Genomic DNA, 15933 nt, shown 5'->3' with positions numbered 1-15933 from the left:
TGAGACCTTATGGGTAAACGTTGCAAGTTTCTATACAAGGTTGCCACATCATTTCTGCTGAGAGTTTCCATACTGACTTGAGGGCATTCAGTAAGTATGTAGAACATTCTGTGGAGATACTGGGGATATTTGCGAAATATTGAACAATATAAATATTGGAATGCAAATAAGTGTGCTGAAGGTTTTGTTATATAGATAGTGGATTGTTGTGGAATACCCAGTAGATATCAAATAATACGCCTACTCAAGGACAAGAAGAATTAATAAAATAAGATAAATAGTCGACAATAGAAATTTTGAACTCCGATTGAGTTGCTTGTTTATGTAAGGTGTGCCCAGTGGTTTTACTTTGATATGTATGTTATTTTGATATAGTGGTGTGCAAATGGTTATTTGTTAACTGGCTGCATTGTTAATTGTTTCAATTTCATTTTTTCTATTATTGGTTTGGTGGATATAGTGAAATAGTGGGTTATTATGAAGTGTAAGGAATATTGGTATATTATTATTTCTATGATTATGATGACTAGTAGTAGTAATAATGATAGATTGGCAAAGTCGCAAAAATATAAAATGTGGATTGCCTTTTCTGTTGATACTTTTGAGTGTGAGCTACATCCCAGAGAAGCTTTTTACGAAAAAAAAAAGAATTTCCATAAACATTTGGAAGAAATGCATACTAATGAATTTGCGCTACAGTGTAAATCATGTAAAGCTATGTTCCTTAAGACACACTCAGCAGATTGTCATCGACCTAAATGTACAGATCCCAAACCTATAGGAGATCATGCATGCCCGTGGTGTGAGCAAACATTCGACAGTTACGTGGCCTTGCAACGAAAAAGGTCAAGAAACATCCAAATGAGTGGCAGAAACAAAACTTTGAAAAAGGAGGGTTAAAAAGTCTTAATTCAAAACGTAGAAACAGGAGTGTCAAAGAGATTGATCAATTTGTGAAAACTGCTCGAGAAAATATGGGGACACAAGACATCAATGAAATAATTCATACTTATTTTCCATTGAGAACCCTAGAGGATATTAGAAACAAAGAGTATAGGTTAGTAATGCAAGGAAAGCTGCCGAGGGAAATTATTTCACTTATACAGAATTGGGTTTTGAAACATATGGAGAATTAAAATTAACTTATTCTCAAAATGACAATGTATTTATAGATAATTAAGACGTACATGTAGTCGCTTTGAGCAGGAAAGAAATGTGTGAGATTGGTGTTAACACGGATAGGTGGTTTGATCATGACTATGATTTAACTAAGGCAAAATTAATTAAACAACTTGAAAGTTTGACGGGTAGTCCTATTGCAGATGATAACATTTCTTTCCATAGTCTCCTGGTTAGCTTATTACAGCAGATTATGATTAATACTGAAAATTTATTAAGGGAGAAAACTGTAAATGATGTTATAAACAACTAAGTGATCTTGAAAATGAGAAAGAGAACAAAATAGAAATATTAGAATATCAAATTGAATTGTTAGAAATTGAGGTCGAAAATATGCAAAGGAAATTATTAAAAAGGATATGATGATTGACAAAGAGAAAGCATGGATTAATAGAATGTGTGCAGTAAATGAGTCTGATCAAAAGGAGATAGAAACTAAAGTTTAAAAAATTCTATAATTAAAATTAGCAACCAAAAACTAAAAAGCAGGATTATCGGACTTGAACAAAAAAGGGTTGGTATTGACAATAACTATCAAAAAAGAATTACAGAGATAGTTAAAGAGAACGAAAATGAAATATAAAGTGTACTAAATCGTTGTTGGAATTGAAAGATCAAATAATATTTTTCCAAAAAAGGGTCAACAATTAGAAAATAAAATTAACGATCAAAAAATAGCTGAAGATAAAGATTACAATAGCGTTGCAACACTGACAGAAGTAACTTTATCTTTAGATAAAGAAATTGTAGGGAATGATAATTTATGTGAAGGAGTTTCTAATGACAGCCTAATTTTAACATAACAACTAGAAAAGGTTGTGAATGAATGAATGTGGAGATAATAAAGAAAGACAAGTTGCTGTTATTAATGAGGTAGTAAGATTGGATGACAAAGATTTACTGAGTATTAGGGAATATTGTGACACTCATTGTATATTAATGTCTGTAATAAGGAAATTCAGGAGACAAATAGAATTATTGCTAGTACCTGGGATAAGACAGGAGCTGATTTTGTGGAGCAAATTGAAGAGGTTTTGAAACGGTTAAATGCATATATGGAAAAAGAAATGGTGGGAAATGAGGAAAATAAAAAGGAAAAAAGAAATAAAGGTAAAACATATAAGTATAATACTCAGCATAAGTATGCTAATTTACAAAACATGTACAGTAAAGATCCTGGTAAAATGGCTAAATTTGTGTTTGACGATACAGATATATTTGAACAGGAAAATGTTATTTTAGAGTCAGAAGAAGTTCGTAAACTATATCATGATTTATGGGGCAAATCAGGCAGGAGCAGGTTAACAATGGTTGAGTTAACCGACGAGGAAAAAGACAAACTAAAGCAATCTATTACTTTCCAAGAAGTTAGAAAATGAAATGAAATATTTAAGTTTTACGTCCCACGATTATTCCGGTTAGGCTAAAAGAGACGGTGATGAGAGAAATGGTAGAATCAAGAAAGTGGAGAGAAACGGGAGAACCACGAGAAAACCCACGAGCACGGTGTTTGTCCACCACAAAATCCACACGGCGCGACCTAGGATCAAACCAGGGACCCCAAGCACCGGAGGTGAACGCTATACCACTGAGCCACCGCTGTGGAATTAGGTAGAATACTGAGTGTGGTAGATAATTTTTTTTAAAGATACGCCAGAAAATTTATTTGATTCAAACATGTTTGCTTCCAAAGTTTTTTTACGCCTGGATTGCGTGTTTTAGCGAGCCTTCATTTTTGAACTCTGTTGATGACTTAATTAGAAAGTTTTTTTTTTGGTTGCATTTGGTAAACTCAACTGTACACAGTGTATTCTATTTAAAGAAAAGAGACGGCGGACTAGGGTTCCCCAATATTCACAATATTATATTGCTCGCCCAGGCCAAGTTTATTTATACATTAAGATCCCTGGAAATCTTATTTTATGATAACTTTTTGATTGAGATGGTAAAGATATCGAATTTAAATAAAATTGAAGATAAGATTATAAAGAAACTAGATATCGAAAGACCATATAATTTAGTAATGTTAAATAAAATGAAGTCAAAGTTAAAAGATAAATGTTTTGAAACATGGAAGGGAAAGCAAAGTCAAGGGAATGGTATTCACTATTTTCATAATGACCCTATCTCTAATTGTTTCCTTTTTGACAATGAGGTTCTTCCGCACAACAGGTTTATAGACGCACTGAAGATGCGTACTAACACTTATGGCGTTAGGGTAGCTCTGGCTAGAGCTCAGCCAAATCTAAATGTTGAATGTAGAATTTGTAAGGAACCGATTGAGTCTATGGCCCATGTTTTGGGAAAATGTATTCAACAACATTTATTACTGTTTTAGATAGTTCTTTTTTAATTATTATTATTTATGTTTTATCTTTCATAACTTGGTCTGTGGTGTGCTTGATAATGTTTGTTACCTATTGACTTGTCTGTTTGGGAAGATGTATTATGGTATTATTGGATTATGAAAACTTTGTATTTTATTTAGGGTTACACAACTATGGGTATTAAAAGTTTGTATGATATGTGTTGTATTAGAAGTAACAGTCAAAAAGAAGGTAGAAAGAGGGAGAAGGGGAACTAAATGGAACTATACATAAACCTATTACTATACAGATTTCTTTTACGAAGTACCATTGCATTTTACTATTGTTTGTGTATATACGTATAATGTGTGTTAGTTTAACTGTATGTATTGGTTTTTAAAACTGAATAAAGATAAGAGGAGGTCAAAATGGTTCCCAAGGTGCTTAAATTTTTACCAACTCTGGGAATACCCCTTTGGGCCTTTATGTTAAATACATTACATCTAGTTTTTGAGCCATTCATCTAAAATAATTAAATGTGTGTTACATTGTTGTTTTAACAAAAAATGAAATGGATTGATAAGACTGAGGAATCAACGAACATGAATATGGAAAAACTTCGAGAAGTGTCACAGAACAGTAGCAGATGGTGTGATATGATCCATGGGGTTACAGAGTTGGAAACGGCTAAACGAGTGAATATAATGATGAAATGTTTCATAGTGAATCTTCTATTATTACGGTATGTTAATCGTTTTAGCATGCCGCCTGGTTCAAATTTGAAGGAAAATGTCATGTGTACAATACTTTAACTTTTATTTTTTAAAAATTCTGCTTTTGGGATATATTAACTTCAAAAATCAACAAACAAATCTGTGGTGGATCAATAAAGAGTGGTTTATTTCACATACGAATTTCTAAATGTTCTGCCTTTATCAAGAACTGAACTCTAATCTCCCAGGAAAGTTCTGCTACCATTGTCAATAAGGCTAACTTTCATGGATGTAAGACCATCAGAAAAAGTGCAATCTTTCTCCAGCAGGCTTTTCTTGTTAACAAAACAGAATGAATGGTTTTAATTTACTAGAGATGGTTTATTCTTTGGATCCTATGAACTATAACCGTAATTTGGGATGAAATTAGTACGATCTTGACACTTTTTGGGCCATGTACTCATGTTCCTGTATATTCTTTCTCCTCTATAGCTACTCCTTACCTAACCCTTCCAATTGACTTCCTCCTCCACTCTTCCAAGGCATTTTGATCAGTGACTTCGCAGGATAATAGTGTAACATCGTGGGAAAGGATGCTTTGGAGCTCACGTTAAGAACTTCAGCATATCTGCCTCCCATATAGCAATGTGAGAGAATAAGAACAATATGATGATTTGTTTGACCAAGATAAACAGGTCATTTTAATATTTCAGATATAAGAATCGACTTGGTTTAATCCAGCCAAGTTCGAAGATTCACATTTTTTCGAATTATAGAGCAATAAGTAGTATATACCTTATGAAAACGTGCCGTTTTCTTTAAATAAGGCCAAGTTAACGGCTTTTATAGTAATTCCCATAACAAAATATTAATTCAAAGAATTTAGAAATCATTATCCAAAAACACATAGAACTTACTTTCATTTACTTTTAGTTGATATGGTGACATCATCTTACCTACACAAAAATCCAGGAAACAGTCCACAACAGGTGAAAATTCCATGTTAGTCAAAATGGGATGTTGCTCCTTGGTATCTATAAGATTATTTGTGAATTTAGGTTAGATGCTCAAAAGAAACGTCCCAACTGCACTAACTGCAACTTCGACAAAGACTTCTCACATTTATATGTCCAGAAATAAAGATCCGACGAGCAATCGATTATTAGCTTCAAAATAGCTTCGTAGGCTTTACAAAATAATGGGAATATACTTTGAAACACAACCGCAGTCTTCCAAATTCGGTCCAGACTGTGTTCCACGAACAAACAGCGAAAATGTTAACAGAAATCCAGTATTGGCAAATATTGGACGGACTGCTGTCTTCAATGCGTTATTTGTTGAAAATTAATTCAGATACTCAAGTAGGCTAATGATCCATATGTAACTACATAAACGTTAAGGGAAATGGAACACTTCTCTAATAGAAATTTTGGAATGGCATGTCATTATTCTTGTTAATTACAATAGAAATCTAATTATTATAACAGGAGATGTAAATGCACACTGATTGGTATCAAAATTTGGAATCAAACGGAGCTGGTTGAACGTGCAAGATACGTATTCTTTTCTTTTCTTTTTCTTTTTTTTAAAAGTATAAACGACAATACTTCTTAGCCTACTTTTCGCTTAATTCACTAGGAACGCTAATGTTGCATAGTGACATTTTTATTCTTTTAAATTACTTTCAAGTATTCATTGTTGCTGTTTGGCTAAATAATCTAATATTTTTCAATGAACCTTGTAATTGGTATTAGATTCAAAGAAATAAAAAATCGATTGACTATAACATTCGAGTTGAGTTGAGTTACTTTAACGTCCCGTTCAGCAGCGTGGCTATATGAGACTTGACTCGATAGGAATTTGCGTGTATTTCCGTATCTGTTCCAAGTTAACTTTCGTAAAATATATCCGATTTAACCTGATTTTTGTAGTTTTCTTCCAAGTTTACGAGTTAACATTATTTGGAGTTGCAATCCATCAAGAATAAAGATGTAAAAGGGGTTAACACAATCCCCATATTGCAAGTTTACACATATAAATACAAAATAATTTTACGGTATAAACTATCAAAAACGATTTTGATAAAACATAAGCTTACATGTTAGTATATATTAGAGCATCTCGAGCAAAGAGTAAAGTTGAGGGGGAACTACGTTTGTTTCAGGATGGTATTTCTCAAGTGGTGTAAGAGAAGGAGGAAATAATTTATATTACTACACCTGTACTAAAACTTTCAACTCCTTTACTATAGACATTACCAGTAGATTTTCTGGTTTTCAGAAGCAGCAGTTTCAGTCATATGTACAAATGCGCGAGTGTTCCCCTCCCACATGTTATTGAGTCTTATTCAAATAATATTTAGAAAATATACACAGAGAAGTCCCTTCAAATTCTACTTTTATATTCATTGATTTAAGTATGTGCACTAATATTTCATATACAGTAGAACTGAATTGTGATTATAATCCGTTCTAGAAATGTGCTTGTAGGTAATCCAAAACACTCGTATATCAAAGTTAATTTTCCCATAAGAAATAATTGAAATGCAAATGATTCGTTCACAACACAAAACTATCCACTGTATTCATATAGAATGATTAACACCAAATACTCTATGTCTTGTACATAGTAAATATATAGATATACTTAGTTGTACCTGTACGTAAAGTGAAGGGACACGGTAGGGATTAGACGCAGAGAAGGGTTTAATATCTAGTAGTAACGGAATCACTGGAATCCCTGTTGGCTCACTGGGGTCTTTTCGTGCCATTTTAACTGTAAACCTAGGCAATGACTATTGCTTTTGCCTCCTTTTCAGGATTTCACGGAAATGTGATATTTCATTTTCATTGAAAACATTCTTTGCTTTTATCATCTTCAAAAGTTTGCATTGTTTCCCATATTTTGCACATCTTCCTAATCTCATTTGAAGTTAGAGATCTGTCTGTTTCTTGCCCTTTTTCTCCTCAAGCGAGATTTCTTCTATAATCTCCTGCTGTTATTCATGACGCAATTCCATCAGTTCGTTGGTAGTCAGCTCCTGCTCATGTTCCTCTATTAGTTCTTGAATATCAGCCTCATTCACTTCCAGTGCCAAAATCTTCCCTAAGGACCGAACGTCACCGACAACTGGCAGCTCCTCGAAATGAGTAACACCCTCAACATCATTTCCAGGAACGTAGCCAGACCACAGTTTTCTCCAACCAGAAGTGAAGGTTCTTTTGGCAATTCCATCCCAGTCTTTACCGATGATCTGTAAGCAGTTCACGATATGGAAGTGATTTTTCCAGAACTCTCGGAGGGTAAGGTCCTTCTGTCACTTTGAATCATTGCTGAAATAGTGTTTTAATGTGAGCTTCTTGAAATGCGAAATGGTCTGCTGATCCATTGGCTGGAGTAGTGGAGTGGTGTTGGAAAGAAGGAAGATGACCTTAATGAGCTTGAATTCCTTCAGTAAGTTGTCCTCAAGGCCTGAAGGATGATCGTTGCCAAACAGATTCCACCGAATCTGTTTGGGTGGAAACATCGGACGTCTGGGTTACCACAAATTTACAAGAGGTAGCTGCAACAGTAGCAAAGGGCACAGAAAACAAGGAAGGGACGTTTTTTTTATTAGCTACGTATAAGTACGCAGCATATGATATTGAAGTGAAAAAACAAAGAGGAAATTAGAGTCTGTAAGATTATACTATTTATATACATTTTTAATTCCATATAATTTATTTCCAGACGATCTATTGGACAAAAAGTGCTTTGTAAGAGTTATAGGTGCAGATAATTGTACTGTAGTAAGTAAGAGTAGTTAAATAATTTCATTACAATTTTATTGTTAAAAACAAGGATGTTATTAAATAGAGGATCTGCCCATACGTATCTTCATTATATGAACTCAATGAAGCCAAAAAACAAGCGAGCATCGTCTGAGTCGGCACGTCTGACTGGCTATTCTCGTTTCCACCATGATTGTTGGCTCGAAGCATTGCGATCTTAGTGGCGCGGAGTGGGCAGAGTAGGTGTGGCGAAGCTGTGACGTATTTCTTCACGATTTTGTTTATGGGCAGATCCTCTATTTTATAACATCCTTGGTTAAAAACGTATACGATTTTAGGTTTGTAATAAGTTTAAAAAATGTAATAGATTGTCAAAGTATACAAAATAACAGGCAGCCCCAGTTCGCGTTTAGCGTTCTGATTGGCTCCCTGTCCGTGACGCCTTGTGAAGGAACTTTTGCTCATCTTGAAACAGGCTACCAACTAGCGTAATTGCGTATGCAGTATGTCAATTGTTCTCTTGAACGATAACTCGCGATACCCAAGGATGTCATAAAATAGAGGATCTGCTCATATGTATTTTCATCCTATTAGATAACTGAACGACCGTCATATAAGTTATCTCAAAACATTGCGATCTTCGTGTGTAGACATGTAGTGTGTCTGTTATTTATTTTCATTTAACTCGTTGCTTCAGATTTATATTATACGTATGTGTATACGTATGCTGCACGTATGGGTGTAGGCCTATGTATGCTGCACGTATGGGTGTACTAATAGGAGTGAGAACAAATTATCCGAAACAACCTTTCACAGGTAAAACAATCATCAAGCAAAGGATATGTATGGCTGTAACGTATGGCTTCACAATTTTGTGGTATGGGCAGATCCTCTATTTTATAACATCCTTGCCGATACCTTCATGTGACGTCACCGTCCGCAAAGTATTATGGGAAAAAAGAAAGCAGAAAGGCTGAATCGAGAGTCCCCTAATAGATTGCGAATTAATATTGTTAGCAAATGTATATGACTGCTACAATATGTTGGTTTTAAAGTAAAGAATAGATTATGTAAAAGGGCATTATTTTATTTATAATGAAAAGTGATCTTAACATAATTGGCGTAGTTAAAGAAAGGTGTACCTCGATTTGGTATTACATCATGTCTCAAAGTAGAATACTACTGTAGAATTGATTTCATTGCTATGTGATGGCAGACTCCTTAGAGACATTGGAACAACGGTTTCAGCGATTAACAGCAATGCAGAATTTATTGAAGATATGTACCAACCATATATAGGTGTATTACGCAATGTAGATGGGACACACATTAAAATTAAGGACCACTTGCCATGTACACTGCGGTCAATAGAAACATTATACGCTTCCAATTGTAGTATTTCATAATCAACATCATCATAGGTATTCTGCAATTATTGGCAGGTCATTGCCGCAGTTGAAAAGCCTCAATGAACCATGGTCTTCCGCTAACCTCTTCGTCTTCAGGTATGATCTTTCTGTTTTTATATAATCCATTAATTGTAGTCTCCTTCGCCCCCTCCCTCTCCTTCCCACCACCATACCCTCTAGGACGTCCCTTATGATACAATTTCTTCTTAGACAATGTCTCAACCAGTTTTTCTTTCACTTCTCAATAATATCTAAAAGTGTTCTTTTCTTTCCCACCATTTCTAACACTATCTCATTATGTTTTCCACTCGACCCAACTAATTCTTTCCATTCTTCTCCACACCAACATTTTGAAGGCTTCCAGTCGTTTTCTATCACTTTTACGTAATGTCCATGTTTCCGCCCCATATAGTACTACACTCCACACGAAGAATTTTATAGGTTTTTTTCTCAACTCTTTATTTAAGGTCCCACAAAACAGACTTTTCTTCCTCTTAAAGGCTTCTTTTTCCACTCCTATCCTTGCTTTTATTTCATGTTTGTACTTCATGAAATTACTAAGAATACTACCCAAATATCGAAAACTATTCACTTGCTCTATTTTTCCTTGTCTCACTTTTATATTTGACACAGACTGCTTCGTTCCAATCACCATGGCTTTTGTCTTTCTAATATTTACTTTCACCCCATATTCTTCAAAGCCCGACAATATGCTGTAAAAGTGATGTCTCGACTCGACAAATGTATATTTTTCTATTGGAAGAACTGTGTCTCGACTCGAATTTTGTCAGGAAAATTCTGTCTCGACTCGACTCTGCGCATCCCTAAGGATGGACAGTTTGAAGAGCCCAGTATTCCAAAGCTGGCAGGGTAACCAACTACACCATTACGCAACATCTATTTCAGATACAACCATTATTATACACTTCATTTTCACAAGCTTCTTATAATAACTATATCGATTTCCTACTTAAATTCAATTATAGATAATTGTTTCTTATGTAGCAGCTAATATTCATGCTATACAGTATAAAACAAGTACACATTCAATGTAAATAAATAAAAATGTAAGATATTACAGATTACTGGCATTGCTATTTAATCCGATTTTAAGCAATACATATTTTCTAAATAATTGTTCAAATTGCTTTATAAGAATCCAGATTATGAGGTACCCTAAGTTTTTGTAACGCAAAAAAAATACAAGTATATATATATATATATATATATATATATATATATATATATATATATATATATATATATATATATATATATATATATATGTGTGTGTGTGCGTGTGTGTGTGTGTGTGTGTGTGTATGTATATGTATTTTAGTGGACTTCCGGGCTTGATTCCCCCCTCCGAAATTTTATGAATATTCAAATAAAATATTGTAAAATGAATTAAATATCTTGTAGAATGTTCGCATTTCCAAGAATGAAGCTAGCAAAGCCCCCCGAAATATATATATGAATAATTTTCATGTTGGACGTGTGGTTTTAGATATTCAACTGTGTTCACATTTCTCATTTTAGCGTTTTCGTATATGAATTATAGACATGGCGGGCTAGTAAATAGGACAGGGATTTGAAAAGTGACAGTTTGTCGGATAATGTGTTTCCAATCAGTTCACAGTAGAAATTTATATTTATAAAAAAGTTTTCATATATTAAAAAAAAGAAGAAAAATTTAACTTTCTGCACGGAGGATCGAACCGTCGCCATTCGTTTCAGAAATGTCAATAGCAGTACCAAACCCGCTTGACCACAGACGCAACTTACAACAGATTGTGTTATAGAAGCGCTCCAAGCACAGCTTCCTACTTGGAGGTTTAAATATCCATTTCCTGTCGTTTTCAGCAATTTCTACTTAAGATAATGGTTGATTTTGCATATTGGAACTGAGCATTAGGTGTGCAATCAATATTAATCTCAGAAATAAGTAGTTTGATTTTGTTTTTACATTTCCACATCGCTCGGATGACAGTACGGTTTGCAGCTAGTGTCTATATAAAGAACGGCGGGAACATGCAATTCTCTGTGTATAGATCTGCGGGAATTGTGACGGATCTAGGTTCACTTTTTCGGACTTAGTTTCTGAAAGAGTTTCCAGTTTTTTGTGAACAGGTGTGTACTTTGAGTGATTCTAAGCAAGGAATTTCATATAACTGTTCTATTCTTCATTGTTTTACGCAACAAGTTGTGTCCGTTGTCATGAAACTGGGCAAAAATCGTTCAAAAACAAGAAATAAATGGAGTTGAAAATAAATAAAGTGGCAAAAGAATGTAGTAAAAATTATCCAATTGAATGTGTTGTCAGTAGCAGGAGGGCACCCAGAAAGGGGGTCCACCATGTCCGGACTTCCTCCAAGATTTCCAAACTCAACATACATAAGTATCCTTTTTCAATAAAAACTATAATTGTTCAACACAGAAGTGATTGATGTAGTATGAAAATTTGCTCCTACATTTCATCTGTACTCATGCTCTTATAAAAATATATTCTCTTATCTAGTTTTATCATTTTTATTATTTTACCTAGGTTTATCAAAGTTCGAAATCCCCCCAACAAAAATTCCTGGGTTGCGCCTGTTCAGTAGTGCCTAAAATGTGAAATAAAATATACTTCAAAAGTAACACAAAATAAACGAATGAAGCGACTGACAAATTTATTGTTTAACAATTAGACAACACATCTTTATGAATGAAAGAAGTGAGTATGAAATATAATAACAATATCGGATAACCTCTAAGGTACCGTAGGTGTAGATCACTTAGTGATGCAACTGATGAAACGCTTAGGAGCCAACTACGATTACCACTACATGAATTATCTAATTCATGTTGAATACAGAGCAATCTTCTACACTACCTATGACGAGTTGAGAAAACGTTTAAGACAGAAGATTAGTAGGAACTGTTTTGTTTTATCGCAAATTTATTCTGAAACGAAACGTGGGAGATCCCAATTGAAGAAGCATTAGTGAAACTAGTTTTCAGTGATTACAGCGTCACATACCACGAATAAAAAAAAGTTTCGAATAAAATTCTTATTTTTTCGCATAGAACCCCAATCTACAATAAAGAAAATGAGGGTCCTCATTTGAGTTTTGAAAGTTGTCTTCTCCAACCCCAAGGGGGAGGAGGAAGGGTGAATTTTATCACAGATGAATTTCAGCTCTCAAAATACTATATTTGCATTTCGAACATTTTTCGCGTCCGATGCTTATTTATCCAGATATTTTGCTGTCTCAAGTTAAAAAACTCACCCTGTATATCCAGGGGGAAATTGCTCCACCTACATATAGGCCTAAAATATTAGGATGAGTACAAGCTACGGCATGTTCATGACCAGTTTCGTGCACATACATGTTGACGATGTGTTTCTCAACTTCTTCATGTTGTTCATAAACATTTTAAGTTATCATGAAAAATTTGACAAATTTCAAAATCTATACGTTGCCGAAGAATTTTAAATAATACTCGATATTATTGCCTCTTTACCATATAATGCTCCAATTTCAAATAATTGTGAAATTCCCAGTAACTAAAAGTGGAAGCATAATATACAACCGTTTCTCTTAATAGTATGTTTCTCTTACGTGTTAGGTTCTCTTTTTGCTGAAAAAATGAGCAGTATCGGAACCAAAGTCTGATAAATTTACGTGTAAGTATATTAATTACACTGCAAAAAAGGATCGATGTCTTAGTAACTTTTACCAGATGACGTGTCTTCGACTAAAGTAAAACAGTGGATATTTCACGAATATCGTAAAGCTTCTATATCATAATCTTCTGTAAGGGATATAATATGAACACGTACTGACAATGGCGTACCCAAGGGGTTACAAGTTTTAAGCACCCACTAGCGTATGTAGAATTTTCGTCAATGGGGCTTTAGATCCCAAGGTCACATCATTTCAGGTGTTCGTATACATATTGTAATATGAAAATGTTTATTTTTGCATATCTTGCTGAAGTGAAGTTTAAATCCCGATTCCCCCCCCTCACCATTGAGTACGTCGCTGTAACCCACTCCCTTGAGCAAGATATGCAAAAACAAACATTCATCATCTTAAAATGTGTATGCGAATACCTAGAATGATACGAATATGGGAACTTGAACCACTCTTGACGAAATTTTGCGTACGCACTGCCTACTGACCTTGTAGTAGTTTTCCCAATATATTTTAGATGGCAATGCTATCAAGTAGCGCCTACCCCTATATCCTAATAAATGTGGAAAGATACTAATTTAAAAAGTTTGTAAGGAATTAGGAGATAATTTGCGTAAAAAAAGACAGTAGGGAATCATCTTGTTTTTTGTCATTCACATTCTTGTGCCTGTTGTTGCGGATATTGTTTCAAATTGACTAATGCTGTATAATTTTGATTTGTTTTCTTAGAGGTATTTCTTATATATATATATAACATGTCTGCAGATCCATCAATTTCCCACTAGTGTATTAAAATATGATAGGACATGATCAATAATATGTGCATCATAACGTACTTGCAATTGTGTTCTTATATATTTCTCTGTGTATATGTAAGATTAACTATAAGGTTACTGCCCATCCCGATTTTGTCGAGACATTTCTGATTTCGTAGAACATATCACAAATTCTGAAGTGGATTTGTCGAGACTTTAAAATGTCCTGATTTTTATGTTATTGATGAAGTTAATGACTATTATTATTATTATTATTATTATTATTATTATTATTATTATTATTATTATTATTATTTTTTATTCGTAGTAGTAGCAGTAATAATAATAATAATAATAATAATAATAATAATAATAATAATAATAATAATAATAATAATAATAATAATAATAATAATAGTAGTAGTAGTAGTAGTAGTAGTAATAGTAGTATTGCAATTGTTTCCACACTATTATACAGAGCCATCAAAATAAGAGGAAACCTAACATCAGCATCAAATTGACAGTCAGAGTTGCGTAATATAAGGCTACATTGGCCATATTTTAGACTTCCAAATTATGCTATGAATAATTATATAATGTCGTAAGTTTATAGAACGACAATGTCCGTCCGTCTGTCGACAAGATCAGAGCAAAACTGTTAAGAGATATTGAAATGTGGTTTTCTGTAATCGATTCAGTGTTCCAAGAATATGTTGTATCTCCTACGTTAACCTCCTATTCAAACCAGAAGTTGTTCAAATTATCCATATATGGTTTCAACATTTATCGCCATAGAATCGCAATGGTATTAGATATCGACAAGCAGTTTTCTGTAATCAATCCAGAGCCTTGAGAAAACATACCATCAATACAGCAACACTCTACCAAAACCGGAAGGTGTTGAAATTTAGTAGTATTTCTGTTTCAATCTGATTTCCATAGAACGAAAATGGCAAGAAATATCGAGAAATGCGAGTTTTTGCAATCAATTCAGATTTCCAACAATAAATTCTTCTTCTCTCTTAACCCTCTATTCAAAGCGAAAGTAGTTCGAATTAACCAATTCTGGTTTCAACTTTTTATCGCCATAGATCAAAAACGGTAATACATGTAGATCGTGACAAGAGGTTTGCCGTAATCGACTCAAGGTGTCGGAGAACACGTCATCACAACCCGCAACACTATTAAAACTGGAAGTGGTTGAAATTTGCTAGTACTTCCGATTTGAACATTGATTTCCTCAGAGTAAATCAAGACGAGTTTTTTTTTTTAAAAAAACGATTCAGCTTCCCAAGATTATGTTCCATCTTCTACTTTAAGCCTTTATTCAAACCAGAAATAGTTCAAATTAACCATTTCCGGTTTCAACATTTATCATCATAGATCAAATATGGTATTGCGGTAGATAGCGACTAGCGGTTTTCTGTAATCGATTCTAATAATAATAAGATATACTGTTTGGAAATATCTCGAGTGATTCAATGTAGGACAAGCTGGCTCACTGCAATATTCAAAACGATAAATGATGCACTTATAAAGACAAATCTCGGAACAGGATATATAATATGAGAATACCTGATTATTAAAGATTACTCACCAACTGACACATTTTCTATAGAACACAAGCTTAAGATGTTAAAAAGGAAAATCTAGTCCTTTAAATTCGTGAAACTTTCGTTTCTGAAATGCATTCATTTTTAAGTGGGGCAATATAAGTATTGAGTTGGTTTCCCAAACAATTTTCGACCACCTTATTACCAAACTTAGTATACAATTTCGTATTATGTTGATTGTATTTTAACAAAGAATACATCTTGAACATTGCTCTTGATATTTATTGTACAGATCAGGTTTTTTTTCTTTTTTACATCTGATTCATTTTTACACTACAACAATAAATTAGAAAAAATACCAGTACGGTATACATTATTTGCAATACAATTGTAATATTACAGTAGAATATGTGTTTGACTAAATAAAATATTGCCATTTTAGCTTTACATTTTATTAATAACATTAAGCACAAAAATATACCAATTTAGTCTACAAGTACGTAGATAGAGACAAACTGTATTCCATGTAGCATTGCTCATTAGTAACTAAGTTTTAATAATAGAAAGC

The sequence above is a fragment of the Thermobia domestica genome, chromosome 8 (assembly GCF_964235325.1).
Source record: "Thermobia domestica chromosome 8, izTheDome1.hap1.1, whole genome shotgun sequence".
Taxonomy (NCBI): domain Eukaryota; kingdom Metazoa; phylum Arthropoda; class Insecta; order Zygentoma; family Lepismatidae; genus Thermobia; species Thermobia domestica.
The sequence above is the reverse complement of the archived record's forward strand: the minus strand, read 5'-3'. Positions refer to the sequence as shown.